Below are 17,275 nucleotides of genomic sequence, written 5' to 3'. Positions count from 1 at the left end.
TTTGTATAGGAGATAGAAGAATGGTAACAGGATGTATTCTGGGGACGTGATGCTATATGGATTGCTAGAAAACTTTCAACAAGACGAATATAACTGATTGGAAGTGCATACGAGTGGAGTATGAACAAGAGGTGACAATGCCTAGACATGGGTGCAGGTGACAATGTCCAGAGATAAGAAGAGGGAATGGTGGCGTTTGTGGTATTGTTGGTGCAGGAAAAAGGAATAGATAAAGGAGTTAATCTTCAACTGAAAAATTGGGACAGCACCTATACTTCTCCACATAATAACTGTAGTTGAGGAATTTTAATTCAATACTGTCGAAGAATCGCCTTAGCCTCTGGTTTACATATTGCACTCTGCTCCAAACCAGAAGACCATGATCAGTTCTGGAAATGAGGGTGCAAAACGATAGCTCTGCTTCCACACTGTGGGTGACGCTGTCTTCAACAAATCATCCAGTCACCTGTAGGAAACGAGAATGGCCTTTGAACCAAGATGGCAGGCGTCATTAGTGCCTGCATGAGCGAGGATTTGCAGCCAGCTGCACTCAGTGCTCTCAATCACTGCTGGCAGAGCCCCTTCCATGTCTCGGAAGAGACACCCCAGCAGGCAAACAGAGTGGACACTGGCATTCTTCCCCGTCATGCCTGCTATTTTCCTGAGGGGCTCTATCACCCACATAACATTGGAACTCCCAATGGCAAGGAGTTACACTCTCAGCACTTGTCTGGACCTCTAGGGAAGATCGGCCACAGTGTCAACTGTCGTGGCATCTCATGTTGGCTGATACATATTTTAAACAGCAAGCAATAACTCAAACTTGTTTTTAAGATGTAAGGGTACAGCCATGCGGACGGTACCCAATTTCGCCTTCCAGCCAGAGATGCGCGATCCTGCCACTAATCGTCAATCGCCATCAGATTAGTGTCGACCAGCCAGGATGTGCGAATCCGAAGATGCAGCGGCATCAGGTATCCCAGGTGACACTATGGGCTCCAGAGGTGCCAAAGCATTTGTCTCAGATGCCCCAATGCTACCACAGCCCAGGACAGCAGCCTGAATCCTGTCAACCATGACCAACACACCTTCCACTTTTTTATGGACAGTGGTCATTTCCCCCTGCACCTATACACAACAGGTACAGTCCCTATCCATCTATAATTAGTTATTGTTTGAACCACAGGTAATGTAATGTAACCCAGGAAATTGCACTCACTGAACACATACAACCAGAAATGACATAAGCTTTTACAAGAAAAATAAATAGCACTGCTAAAGACAGCTAAATAATCAGCTGCTCTCCACTTCTACTCAGAAATAATTTAGAACAGCAGTAAACTAAACGACGTAAACGAACTGTTTCCAATCGATAAGCTGCTATTGCTGGACTCCTCCCTCTTCTGAGGCTGGAGGTCTGCTGAGTATTTATTATTTACGAGCGTCACGGAATCAAGTAAATAAAGCGATACTACCGACTTCTACGGCGGAAAACTACACTACAGAGTAACCTCACTCAACACAAACGATAGAAAAAATAGCAATGTCTCTTCGACTTCACTGCCCCATTGTTGGTGAAGTTCTGGAGATCCTCGTTTACTGGCTCCACTGCTCGCTAACGCTTGGAGAGTTAAACACATATCAAGTGGAGTGGGGCTCTAAATTCACCTGTTCCAGGGACCAGGTAGTGAAGAGATTCCTTCACTGTGCCCATTATTTGCAAAATGAATAAGGAGAAAATAACACATTTCATCTCTGCAACTGGATCCTGCTCTGCCATTGTTCTATTGCATTACCTTTTTGCATTAGTCAACGCAATACACAGAGAATTAGCTTCTTAGTGACCAATTCTTAACTTGCATTATTTTTTTCAGGAAAAACAGTAGCAGTAACTGAAGCATTGAAATGAACTAGTGGTATCTGAAGAGCAAGACAGCATTTGGAACGTCATCGCTCACATGACTAAAGTGACTAACTGCTCTATTGATGCGTCCTTTCCAAAATAATCAGTTAAAAATGATGGATTACAGGTGTCTATTACATGGGCAGGTTAGTGACTTAGCAAAATTGCCAATATGATCCATCTGCTGAGAAAACCACAGTTTTTTTAATGTTTTGAGGGAAAGATAAACTCGCTCTCAGAGACAGTAAAAAGAAATTGCATCAAGTAGTCTTGTAATCCATCCACCATTCTCCACATTTAACAATACTATTTGAGTCTTTGAGAAGAACTCATGGGAAACACTGTGAAAAACATGCAACTTCATTGGAAACCATAGACCACATAATTGTAAACAACTTCAAACAAACAATCTCCAAGAGCAGCTACACTGTGAAATATAAGAGGATTGTAAGGTAAGTTTTTCCAATGGCCTTGCTGCAGTGTAACACCGGTTGCTGTCAGATCATCGAAATGAAACACTGTTGGGCTTGGCTAGCACTAGGATGACAGAATGTCTGGTTCTACCAAACTATGTTGGCAAACGGTGTGCACTCAGCCCTTGGGAGGAAAATTGAGGAGCTACTTGACAGCTAAGTAGCGGCTCCAGTCAAGAAAACTGACAACAGCCGGGAAAGTGGTGTGCTGTTCACATGACCCTCCATATCTGTATCCAGTGACACCTATTGGCTAAGGACGACATTGCGGTCGGCCGGTACCTTGGGCCTTCTGAGGCCTGTTTGGATGGCGTAATGTGATGTTTGTGCTTGACTGGCTTCAGGAATATGGAAAACTGCTTTTGTGGCTTCTTTCTAAGACACGCAGCAAAGAACTAGGTAGAGTCATGCATGGCATAAGTTTCAGCCCGCCCAGCCTATCCCTCTCACGCTGGCTGGTACAAGCTGGCGTGTTCGCCACACCACTGACACTATGCTAGAGCCACATGCAATTGACAAGATGGGCGTGTGATCATTCTGCACAAAGGGAAACAGAGAAAACATTGAAGCATCACCAGTGTGCTCTCTGTCTCCATGCAATGCTGCAGGTTCCAACTACAGTGTACACTGATTACTGGCAACTCTGGAGTAACTACCAGACTGGACCATGATATCTGCTTCTGATGCTCCCTACAAAAAAATATGTCCTCAGAAACATTTATCATTTTTTGTGTATGGCCGTCATAATGAACACTACAACGACTCAATGCCCTCACCACAACTAGCCTAACATGACGATCAACGTTAAATATTTTATTCCCGCCCTGAAGTGCTCATTACAGGCAGACATGGCAGAATGATGATATTGATTGGTGCATCAGTGATACACTATCCTCTGCAGCTGCTGATCGCCCCACTAGTCATCTTCTTATGTGCACACCATTATACTAACCCAGCGCATCAGCCAGCTGGTTCACCAGCCTGCTTGTCATATTTACTGTTCCCACCTATGATACTGCAGGGCGTTTTGCATCTGTCTGCAACATCGTAAACCTTACAGTGGGTAATGTGTCTCTCACTGTGAATCAATGGGCTCTTACACTATGTTCATCAGGTATTCCACTATACATGAAAGCATTGCCTTTAAATTCGTCAACTTATGTTTAATTTGTGGTATTTTGTAACTAACGAGATTGATTAGAGAAATTAAATAAAGAATTTCTGTAATTTTTCATTGGTGTCCCATACACTGCTAGTAAAAGAAATACCTATATCGAATCTGTAACAAGCTGAAGGTAAATAATAATAACAATAATAATAATGAATGGACACTACAGTGAAATTGGTACTTCACTGAAACTGCTGCCACCCTCTCTTGCACAATTAGTACCAAAACAACAAAGGAGGATGGATGCAGAATTCAACACATCAGAGCTAACAAGCGTGGGCCCCAAAAGCCAGTGAGATGGGTTGTATTCAGCTGTGAAGTCCTCTGAGACAGTCAGGGTTGTCTGCGCCCCATATGTACAGGTCACGAGATACAGGCAGGGCAGGCTGAACCAGTCACCATGCATAACTCCAGTGACAGGGGAAAATATTTCAGAGTATGATATTCTGTGACATCCAAATTGCTTCTACATGAATGACATCAACAGAATTTGGTCTTAGAAAGAATGTCCTGATTCTTGAATGGAGGCCATTATGATCTTCTACCAAATCAACAAAAGGACCACATCAGCTTCCTGAATTATTGTAGTGTGACAGTAACCTGTTGCACAGATGAAAAACTGGAAGCAAATCATCAACAGCTGCTTGGTGTGGAGTTTAGATTCAAGGTTCATTCTCATCCACCATTAAAGTGTTTTCAGAGAGTATTCCTCTGATCTCAACATTCTGATCATTTTGGAGGGAGTGCTGTAAGAAGTATTTCCCAAAAAAACCTCCATAAAGGAATTTCTTCATGTTGAGAAGGCTTATCATGGAGGTGTGTCTCCTGAGTTTGATTATTAAGACTCAGTGTATGGTCAGGATGGGGGTGATTTTCATAATATATTTTATCATTGGCATCTTTATTAGAGAGGAGTGGAGGTGATGCCTCATCCCCTAGACGTTATTCTTTCTCAGCATGTACACTTCTTTTATTATACATTTTCAAAGCCTTAACTTGCTCATTCCCAAACTGCAATAAATCGCAAAGTCGTAGAAAAAAGGGAGCCAGAGATAGCTGGAGGGAGATGGGCCATAATAGGGTTAAGGCTACAGGAGAGGTCGTTTACCCTGACTGGTGGTACCTTGCATCACAGAGGGAGAAAAATTTTAAAAAGAGTTCAACCAGTCGTTTTCCCACAAAAACGACAGGCTGCGAGTGTCGCACGACTTCCCGCTTCCTATGCAAGCTGCCAATCACGGCAAACCAAATTCTATAGAGCTGTGATCTGACCGGACAGCTTTGGCATGTAAAACCGAACAGTATTCTGCACAGGACCAAGTTTCCTTCACAGCACAAGTATAACTTGCCATTACTCCAAGCTTCATTGAGTTGGAAATGCTTTGGATTTAAATAGTAATAATAAAAATAACAACAACAGCAATAAAACACAAAAAATGCTTCACTTTATTAATATGCACAACTCATATCACTTCTTGTCGGTCTTAGCAAACCTGGTAATAACTGTGCTGGGATGTTGTTACTGAATGTTACTATTAATTCAGCCCAAAAACCCACAGTATCAGTATTGTGATGTTTCAATAAAATGGATGGCAGATTGCACACTACTATTTTTATTAATCACTTGTTTGTCATATTGCACTAGAACAGAAATGTGGCAATACAGTAAGAAATAACCAATAACACTAATTAACAGTTATGATACATTAGTCACCATAATTTTATGATTATTGTTTCCAGCTGTGGGGATTTGTGATTAGCCTTTGCACACTGTATTATGTTGAAAAAACGAGCGTCCACCACGCTCTTGTTGAAGTATGTAATGTTGGGAATGGAGTATCTGTTAGGAATTGGGCAAGCATTTAAGTCCCTATAATGACAGCACATTCTCCATGAGCCATCTTTCCTCTTCACCATCTGCAATGGTGATACCTATGCACTGTGAGATGGTGTCACAGATCAATGAGAAATCATCTTCTCCACCTCAGATTGTGTAACTCATTAGAAGGTCACCGCTGAGGTCAGGCAGCTACTGGTTGCTCTGGTGTTGTTCTGATATGGTGTTAAATTGAATGGTTTCTTTTGACATTTTGAGATAGACCAGCATGTTTCTCTCAAGTAATGATCCACAGCCCTAAACATGTTAACTGCTAGTATCCTTCTGTTTGAAAAACATTCAGCAAACCGTTTTCTCACACTGCACCCCTCTGCTCCGTAAGCAGTCTGAATGTTGGCTATCTTATTGTTTGTGAATTTCTTCATGGTGACTCCAGCACAGTGCAGTACACAGCAACAAAGCACAGCATAGCACAACAACTACAGCACAACACAGCATCAGCTTAGTTGGACAAGGTCTCGCTGCTGGACACATCCAAGCAAATCCGATGACCAGACAAACTTCCACTAACTCATCAGTGATTGGCTGTCACTTAATGGCCACAGCTTCACGACAGAGCATTTTCAACCTACTGTTATCTGGAAAATTTTGCTCAATTCGATATCACCTATCCTCTTCTGACCTTATTATCAGGTTTTTTCTCTTGCCTCATTATAATAAAATACAAATGAGAAAATAATATATTCCTCTGATTTCTTTAATGTTGTAGACGTACCCACATTTATTAGTAGGAAATTCCTTCAAAGTGCTGCTTTGTAAGCTCTGTAGATATCTTGGAAGTTCGTTATACACTCCTGGAAATTGAAATAAGAACACCGTGAATTCATTGTCCCAGGAAGGGGAAACTTTATTGAAACATTCCTGGGGTCAGATACATCACATGATCACACTGACAGAACCACAGGCACATAGACACAGGCAACAGAGCATGCACAATGTCGGCACTAGTACAGTGTATATCCACCTTTCGCAGCAATGCAGGCTGCTATTCTCCCATGGAGACGATAGTAGAGATGCTGGATGTAGTCCTGTGGAACGGCTTGCCATGCCATTTCCACCTGGCGCCTCAGTTGGACCAGCGTTCGTGCTGAACGTGCAGACCGCGTGAGACGACGCTTCATCCAGTCCCAAACATGCTCAATGGGGGACAGATCCGGAGATCTTGCTGGCCAGGGTAGTTGACTTACACCTTCTAGAGCACGTTGGGTGGCACGGGATACATGCGGACGTGCATTGTCCTGTTGGAACAGCAAGTTCCCTTGCCGGTCTAGGAATGGTAGAACGATGGGTTCGATGACGGTTTGGATGTACCGTGCACTATTCAGTGTCCCCTCGACGATCACCAGTGGTGTACGGCCAGTGTAGGAGATCGCTCCCCACACCATGATGCCGGGTGTTGGCCCTGTGTGCCTCGGTCGTATGCAGTCCTGATTGTGGCGCTCACCTGCACGGCGCCAAACACGCATACGGCCATCATTGGCACCAAGGCAGAAGCGACTCTCATCGCTGAAGACGACACGTCTCCATTCGTCCCTCCATTCACGCCTGTCGCGACACCACTGGAGGCGGGCTGCACGATGTTGGGGCGTGAGCGGAAGACGGCCTAACGGTGTGCGGGACCGTAGCCCAGCTTCATGGAGACGGTTGCGAATGGTCCTCGCCGATACCCCAGGAGCAACAGAGTCCCTAATTTGCTGGGAAGTGGCGGTGCGGTCCCCTACGGCACTGCGTAGGATCCTACGGTCTTGGCGTGCATCCGTGCGTTGCTGCGGTCCGGTCCCAGGTCGACGGGCACGTGCACCTTCCGCCGACCACTGGCGACAACATCGATGTACTGTGGAGACCTCACGCCCCACGTGTTGAGCAATTCGGCGGTACGTCCACCCGGCCTCCCGCATGCCCACTATACGCCCTCGCTCAAAGTCCGTCAACTGCACATACGGTTCACGGCCACGCTGTCGCGGCATGCTACCAGTGTTAAAGACTGCGATGGAGCTCCGTATGCCACGGCAAACTGGCTGACACTGACGGCGGCGGTGCACAAATGCTGCGCAGCTAGCGCCATTCGACGGCCAACACCGCGGTTCCTGGTGTGTCCGCTGTGCCGTGCGTGTGATCATTGCTTGTACAGCCCTCTCGCAGTGTCCGGAGCAAGTATGGTGGGTCTGACACACCGGTGTCAATGTGTTCTTTTTTCCATTTCCAGGAGTGTACAATTTGATCCCCAAGTAAAAGGTACTGTGGTCTGCACCTTTATGCCTTGCCAGGCGTTGGTCACAATTTCTCCTAGTGTTACAGTTACATACAACTTTTTAATCTTCTGTTTTTCCTGCTACGTTAGTAGACTGAAGAGTCCACAGGTGTATAGATTTGCTTAGACTTTCGAAACGCTTGTATTTAAAAATTATTTGTACCGTTTCTTAAATACACAGTGGTGGCAGTATTAGTAATTTCTTACTGCTGAACATTCCTTTAGATAAATAATGTGCGGCGAAAAATGCTCACTAAATTGCTGATGCATCAGTGTAGGAGGTGAATGGTCCCAAAAGTTTACAGCAGTATGGTAGTTGCAGTTCCGTTGGCAGCACCCTAAGAGGTATTGGCATTGATAGGGGTACCATTATCCATAACTAATAGCAAATCGACATTCTGGACGATGTATCCATGAGTCAGTGAGCATTGTGTAGTGACCCAATGTGGATGGGGCCACTATGATGTAGATGTAGTGCACTGATTGGTAGTGGAGGCAGTGGTACTGGCCAGACATGTTTAGAAAAACTCCACTGCTGGATACAACGTATTTTATTCGTCTTGAATTACAATCCCAGAGTGCTACGACGCCCCTGGATTCACCCTCTGCAGGTACATGGTCCACCACTGATACTGTTGACGTTGGGAGGCCATTTTTAAAGCTCATTTTAAACATTAGGAAACGATAATTATTCACTTAAATAACCTAAGTCAAGAGACTGAAGCATGGAAATCGGTCAGTAAACACTTAAGAAATGTTAAAAACGTGATAATAAGTTTTCCACTGCCAGAGGCATCTGAGGCTTTGTTTATCAACTGTCTCGAAATGAGCTCGTACCCATGAGCAAGAAAGAGACAACTGCTGGAGTGGGACACAGATAAGGTCCAGGATTAGCAAAGCTAAAAATAAAAAAAAGATAAAATGGAGCCTCAATAGAGCTAAAAAGAAAAACACACATAACGTGAGTAGAAGTGCTAACAAAACTGATTGCAATTTCTGTTTCAGTCAGTCGAGCTATTTCTCTCAGCAAAGCAAGATCTATACTAATTTCCGCTGCTGCAACAAAAATGCAATTTATATAGTATAAATGAATTAAACATTCCCAGATAGTGTTCTCTGTTTTGCACCTCACGTTAAACCCTTCTTTACATACTATAATTATGTATGCAAGTGAATCAGTAGGTATATTATCATTAAAAGTAGCACATAACTTCATTTTCTTTTTGTGTGTCACCATAATTTATTTTTCTGTCTATCATGCTTATAACACAGATAGGATAATCTGTTATGAAGTTACATGGACTGATATTAACATTTTCTTTCAGTTGTGTAACTCTCACAATATAAACTATGTCCTTTGACATAATTATCTGGTGACTATAAATCCAACATTTCTTGCAGAAATAATTAATATCAGCCATTTTTCAAATACAATGTATGTAGGCTAACATGATCATATAATAATGAATCAACCAACTGATTAGTTTTACGATTAGTCTGAATCACAAAAAACATAAAATAAGGTTTATCAAATTCCATTCAGTTATGATAATTTCGAATACTATCTCAAAATTTTTCTTGCCACATAATTCTGCTGCCTCTGTAGACTGCAAATCATAAAATAAACAGGTATCTAAAGATTTTTCAGTGCAATTTCTCGTTGCTCAAGTTCATAATTAGGTTAATATTTAGCAACTGGCACTCAAATTTCGATATTCCTTGCAGCATTATTATAATCAGACTCTCTAAAAACAACATCTTTTGCACTCTAGCACCAATTTAAAAAATTAAGATCATCTTCCCACATTACTTCTTAATAATGTTTTAAAAAACTTCAAAAACATCTTGAAAATATAGTACTTCAGTTTTTCCTCCTTACTAAATATAAAAAACTGATGATGAAATAAAAGGATGTTCCATTCTAGATAGAATTATTTCCTATTTTTGTGGTGAGAATATCCAGTAGCTTAATTTTTTATTAGGCTTTTCCATCACACGTTGGATTATCTGTTCCATCAGCTGCAAGAATCTTAAAACTCATGTACAAATGAGCTCGATTTGGATATACCCAGCTCTCACCAGTATGTATGTCAATTTCTACACCTTTATTAATAATATTAAGATTATTATTACATTCTTCATTCACAAGGAAATAATAAAATGGTTCAAATGGCTCTGAGCACTATGGGACTTAATTGCTAAGGTCATCAGTCCCCTAGAACTTAGAACTACTTAAACCTAACTCCTAACTAACCTAAGCACATCACACACATCCATGCCCGAGGCAGGATTCGAACCTGCGCTGTAGCACTCATGCGGTTCCAGACTGTAGCGCCTAGAACCGCTCGGCCACACTGGCCAGCGAAATAATAAAACTGATACCTCTGACACTCGTTCATTCACCAAGAATAAAATTTGTTAGTTGGTTTATAAAATTACTGTTACAGTAACAGAGTAATATTTATTTCTAAATCCTGAGTTTTATCATGAACTGGAATAGATAAATGATAGCATGGTTCATAAATTATAGGATACCAAATTCGACATTAGACTTAAATGAAGAAACAATATTAGGTTGACTATGAAACTAAAATCATGTTTTGTAAATATTCCACTAGCTAAACTAAAATTAACACTAATTAATTCAAAAAGCACAGTTTTGGGGATATTTTCAATGTTAGTTTTTCCTTAGCTGCAATAGTTTGATTATTAAGTCCTAAGAGATTTTAGTACTATCTTTTATGGCCAGACACAATTTAAAATCACATGCAATAATAACTATATCTAAACATTGATTTGCTTTAAAAAGTATATTAGGTTTTTTGTATGACTGCATTTTTTCTAACTTTTTAAACTATATTGACCAACAGGAATTACTATTGTTTCTCCATCACAAAACAGTTTATTATCTATTGAATTGATATTTGTAGTTAAAAATGTTGTATAGAAGAAAATAGTGCAATGGTATTAGGATTATCTCTTGTAGGTATAGCTAACCTTTTCTAGATAACTGAAGAATTAAAGGTTAATTGAAAAAATTTTCATTTGTTACTTATAAATCATTACTAATTAAATGAAAATTCCAGAGAAGGAATCCCGCAGTCTACATCATAAATGCTTATCTAATTCCATTTTTTCACAATAATAATTCAAAGTGGCCATGGAAAAACCACATAAATCATCAGTAATTATGTTTTAGCTCTAGGATGATTAAACTGCCATAACATCGATCATTTATGTTTATTCTAAAAGTCTAGGTGAACTGAAACATCAGGAGTTCATAAATTGTGCGAAAAGGTTAAAGAGATTATTGCTACTTTTATTGAAAGATGATGAGATTATACCATTCAATGAATCTAAAGATAATACAGTTGTTTCATTTTATGTTTTCACTGTAGGAAACAACAATGTAGCTAGAGAAAATATTTCAAGAGGTGGATATAAAGGAACAGAGTTTTTATTTAGGTCAAACATATTCAAAAACACCTAAACCATTACGGAAAGATATTATAAATTTTTAAATGTATTTAAACAAGATGATAAAAATTTAAATGAAAGTTACCATGGGTTTCTTGGTGGAAGTTTAAGTTCTAACGATTTCCTTAAAAAAAGTAAGTAAATGTTCATTTGAATAACTGTTTTTCTATGGTAGATATAACAAGAAAAACTAATGATGAGAAATATTGAAATAAGACTTATAGTTTCATGACTGCATAAACATAATTACTGGCATTTTTATCTAAATTAAATGGTCAATAACACATCTTTATTAAAGAAAGAGATCACAAATCTGTTAATAAACCATACTGATCATATTTTATATGAACAGAATACAGAATCTGCAGAAGATTTTGATTATTTAAAACACTTCGAAACATTACAAAAGATTGGTCAACATTATAAAATTTGTCACTGACCTGATAATAAATCGAAAGGGGGACAGAATTATGCATATATTATCATTTTGAAAAGAGTAAACGCAAACCCCTTCATCTCATTAATTTTTATAAAAATATAACTATAATTTAAAGCAAACAATGTTAAAAAATGTCCCAATATTAAATACAGAAATAAACAACATATACATTAAATGTTAGACATAAATGTTAAACATGAAAGTAAACATGCAAAGGAATTACTACTACTCTTTTTATCTTAATTGAATATTATCAAATACTGATCCAGAATTTGTAAAAGAAGCTAAGCGAAGCAGAAAACAGTTGAAGCGTTACAAGAAGTTTTTCGAACCTGGAATTAATTACTGAGAACAGAATATGAGAAACATAAATATAAAGAAGTGCAGGCTGTTAGTGATACAAGTGAAGAAGTTTAACAAGGAGTGAAGGTTTAGGTGATAATAATTTGAAATCTATTGAAGAAATTAGTGGAGCTGAAATTCAAATACTTCCTTATCATCATTATCAGTTATAGTAATTTGAAATACAGCACCAATTAAAGAGTTTTGTAGACAAAAATTTTGGATTTAGTCCTCTTGACATGTTTAAATACATTGGCAATTTACCAATACAATTCGGTGGAGATAATTTAGATATTGGTGAAGTCTCATATGAATGTACAGATGGATTGATGAATCTTTCAACTAGAAACCATGTTACTACAGGCAATATATATACAAAAATTTTTTTGTTGATCTGTCAAACTACACAAATATCCTGTTTCGTTTGGTAAAAATCCTCATATAATAAAATCAACCAAAAATATTAATTACAATAACTTCATAAAAGAAATTCCTGAACTTTATTTTCCAAAATTAGCAATAGTTAAGCCACAATCAAGAGTAAATTATTCCAAAAGAGAGAAGACAATTGAAGGACTAATTAATATTCAGGAAAACCAGTTGAATATGTTTTCATGAGTTTTAAATGCCAGGTTGCAATAATTCATGGAGAAGATTGAGCTGGAAATAAAACTTATCACAATAAAAAGTTGGCATATCAAAAATGTTAACTAGCAAGTTTTTTGATTTTATTATCAACAATCCAAATCGTGAGTCTCACTTAGTTTGATTTTTGAATAATTTGAAAAATATGGCAATGTTTCAGTAAATATGTTAATTAAAAATCTGTGATTTGAAATGAATTTGTCAGGCTATAAATATTGAAGTCCAGGAACAAAATTTGAAGTAAGATTAGTTAGAAGAGAGCAAAGTATAAATCTATCAGATGAGCCATGTAAAAACCACGATACAGCCTGTAGAGCTAAAAAAGATTGAGAACCTAGCCATGAAGCAGATAAACAACTTCAAAAAATTGCAAAGGAAAGAACGTATTCCAATGATGTTTAATTTGGAGGAACATTAACTGCATCATCAGTTAGAAAAATAAAATATCGAAAGAGGAAATTAGAAATGAGATATAGATGAAAATCGATCAGGATTATAATTTTTTTGAAATATTTCTGAATCAATACAGATGAATGACTTTAGCATTGGCTATACTTGTTACTAAGTGGTGAAACTAAAGCTTGGTCATTATAATTAAATTTAATAACGATCAACTTCAAAGGACTGATGATTATATAATTGGTGCTCAGAATTAAAGAGAGATAAGAAATAGCTAGAAAGTTACTTATTTCATTAGATATACTTGTTACGACAAAAACTGAATATTTATCAAAAAGAAAGAGGAAATGTTTTAACAAAACAAGAGGGAGGAACAATTAGTGAATTAGGTATTGGAGCAGCAGCTATATCAAAATCAGTTCATGATAAACAAAAAGCTGATGCAGAAGAAAATGAAATAATTTAGCAATAGCAAATGATGAAAAAGGAATAAAAAAATTTGAAGGGGTACTTAAAAAGTCTGATAGACAAATTTTCAAAATTTTGACCTAAAAATGTAATTAAACATTTGCAAATTAAACACTTTCGTTGTGTTTTTATGATTGACACATTACCTAATATACTAAAATTTTTTTAATATGGAATAATAAATTTAGATATTTCCAATTCTGTCTGCAGAAATTAGAAATGCAATTATAAAGCCAAGAATATACAAATTGGCTGGATTTATTTGCTAACAATATACCATAAGAATTCCTTAGCTATTTAGTTTATGATGAATTTATAGTTGTCTATTTGCATATAATTATGTAAAGTTAATATAAGATGAATATAAATTCTATAATTATTAAATCAACAAATGAACATTTTGGAAATAACATAATCGTGCAAAGCACTGAACAAAAATTAAAGAAGTAGAAAAATTATAGATTCAATTTAATAAAAGAGCTAATACAAAAATAAAAAATTTTTCTTAAACACTTTCAATATGAACTGTGTAACATTTTTCAAGTAACTGAAAGGTATATTAATGGTAAAGTTAGAAGATTAGTGGATGTAAATCATCCAACTGAAACAAGAAATGTAGATAACATTACACATTTAGGAAATGTATAGTTATTATTGTTACAAAATGTGAATATGCCACGAATTCCAGACACATTTCTGTATTTCACTAACGCAAATCTTAATGAAAAGATTTATCAGCTTTGTAATGATAATATGCCACTGTGACATGTCTTAGTGAAGGCATAAAATACGTTTATAATGAATTAGGGAGTAGTGTTATTGATAAACAAACTATTGACTTTTCATCTAGGAATACAAATGAGGTACAGTTGTTCAATTTTGAATATGATTTTACACTGAAGAATATTAATGTCGTTGGTAAAAGTAAAAACATAGTTTAATGATTTTGAAACTACAGTATGTCTATACAGTGTAAGCTGTACAAAATAAATACTAGAAATCAATAAAATTTTGTGAATATAGGATTAAAAGGTACAGTTAAAACAGTATAATTCGATGTAAAAATGACTTTATTTGGTGAAATTTGAGCTATTTAAATGAATGACAAAATTTGGTGTTTTAAGGGCAAGGAAATTTACTGAAGTTCATCATCCTGAAAGAATAATAACGAAAATGTGTAACAGAGGATTGAAGGTATTTGTACAGTATGTAAAACTGAAAAAAGTAAATTTGTTAAAGAAAAATACAAATATTCTTGAAGAAATTGTTAATGAGGAAAATGTTTAAAAGAAGAAATGTTGTTTCACTTCGTGTAGATGATTTATGACAAGTAGTTATAATAGACATGTATTCTGGCAACTAAAAATGAATTGCAAAAATAAATAAAGAATATAAATATTTATTAACTGTAATTAATGATAAATGAAAGTGTACTTGGTCTACACCAGTTAAAGATAAAACAGGTAACAATGTTTCAGAAGCTTTTGAAGAACGTTGGCGGCAATTACTCCGAGGCATCTTTGAACAGATAATGAAGAACTATTTTACCACATGGGTTTCCAAGAGCTTATCAATAAATACAATTAGTATTACTTTTATTGAGTTAAGGGCGTGAATTGTTGCAAAATTTAACAGAAATTCAAGCCAGAAATGTGAAAAAAATTTCACTTCAATGTAATTATAAGTACATTGATTTAGTTATAAAAATGGTTGATGACTATAATAATAGAAACCATTCGATACCAGAAATGACACCTAAACTTGTAGATAAATTTAATTTAATCTGACCAAAATTATATCAAATGATGATAAACCAAAATTTACATTATGAGATACAGTGATAATAAGGTAACGGAAAGGAAATTTTTAAAAAAATTTATACTGCATACTTGTCATCGGAAATTTTTAAAAGTGAAATCGTTATATTTTCAGATCCAGTTACACACTAACTGAAAAACATCATAGGAAGTTTTTATAGGCAAGAGCTACAAAAAGTAAATTATCTGGTGTACATGGTGGCAGCCAATCAAGAAATATCTTAGGGAATTGGTTTAAAAAATTTATTTCAAAGGCCCAGTGAAATCCTTACAAGTTTTCTCTCACAGCAACTTATGCTGTGGGTACGTGACACAAGTTGCCTGTCTTTTAAAACCGAGGGAGTTTTGTCTACTTAAAGCTGCTGACAAGAGACACCCTGAGACCTCTCCTGAAAGTGCCAGCGAATTAACGCCACTAGTTTTAGCCAATAGCATGCAGGTGATGTGTGTGGACGCTGGAGTGTTCCGCAGTGCACAACAGAGTTGCAACTCTCTCTTGTACTCCAGTCCTCGAGCAGAGCTGACATCTTTTCCGAAGGCGGAGCCCCTGCCTCTGCTTTTCACGACTGGCCACCAGTGTAAGTTATCACGAACTGCTTCCCCTTCCATTTCCCATTTCCATTAATTGTCCTAGACTGGACTAAACCTCGTAACATCCGACCCTAGGCGCGACCCTTGTACACCGTACAATAAAATATATCCTCTTTATTGTACTTACTTACCTGTTTTGTCATTTAACGGCAGCCCTGGATGCCCACTCTCAAATCCTGACACCTCGACCTCATGGACACTGTCATCACGAGGCATACGTAACAACCTTCTTCCACCTACCCTGCCCATATACACTAACATTGGTGACCATAAGTGGGATCATATACATTAACACTGGACATACATCTTGTAGCAAAAATTATAAAAAAGGTAAGTGGTAAAGTTTATTTAAATGGGTAGGATTTGATAATTAACATAATTGTGTAAATAAAAATAAAATTATTCTATGGAACTTTTTATATAAATGGATAGACTCCCAATGAAGAAGTTTGCACTCCAATCTTTCTATCAGTTTTCTATCTTTCAGAAAATATAAATATGTTCATAAATCAATTGACTGATAATTATGTGAATCATAAATTTATTCTAAATGGTGATTAAATATGCACTGATTATAAATATTACAAAAAGAGGGTAATATAAACACTTAATTTTATCCCTGATTATTTCTTTATTTAAATTAAATTAGATCTCTTTTTTTATTTCATAAACATTATCATGCAACTGTTGTTCAGAACTACTTATTTTATCTTTGTTAAGATATATTGAGTAACAATTTTTATTGTTTGCTCTTCTTCAATGACATTATCTTATACAATTTTAACACTTATTACATAATAATCTTTGATTTAAGCTCCCAAGTGATAATAAAACTTTTTCAGGGTCAACAAAGCAATGTATATAATACAGGGTGATTCAAAAAGAATACCACAACTTTAGGAATTTAAAACTCTGCAACGACAAAAGGCAGAGCTAAGCACTATCTGTCGGCGAATTAAGGGAGCTATAAAGTTTCATTTAGTTGTACATTTGTTCGCTTGAGGCGCTGCTGACTAGGCGTCAGCGTCAGTTGATGCTAAGATGGCGACCGCTCAACAGAAAGCTTTTTGTGTTATTGAGTACGGCAGAAGTGAATCGACGAAGTATGGTGTTAAACCTCCTGATAGGTGGTGTATTAAACGTTGGTATAAACAGTTTACAGAGAATGGGTGTTTGTGCAAAGGGAAAAGTTCTGGAAGGCCGAGAACGAGTAATGAAAATGTAGCACGCATCCAGCAAGCATTTGTTCGCAGCCCAGGAAAATCGACTCGCAGAGCTAGCAGAGAGCTGCAAATTCCACAATCAACTGTATGGATTGTCCTACGAAAAAGGTTAGTTATGAAACCTGAACGTCAACTACCCGAGGCGATGGATCGGCCGCCAGGCAGCCTGTGACAGAGCACTT

The sequence above is a fragment of the Schistocerca piceifrons genome, chromosome X, assembly GCF_021461385.2.
Source record: "Schistocerca piceifrons isolate TAMUIC-IGC-003096 chromosome X, iqSchPice1.1, whole genome shotgun sequence".
In the NCBI taxonomy this organism is placed as follows: domain Eukaryota; kingdom Metazoa; phylum Arthropoda; class Insecta; order Orthoptera; family Acrididae; genus Schistocerca; species Schistocerca piceifrons.
The sequence above is the reverse complement of the archived record's forward strand: the minus strand, read 5'-3'. Positions refer to the sequence as shown.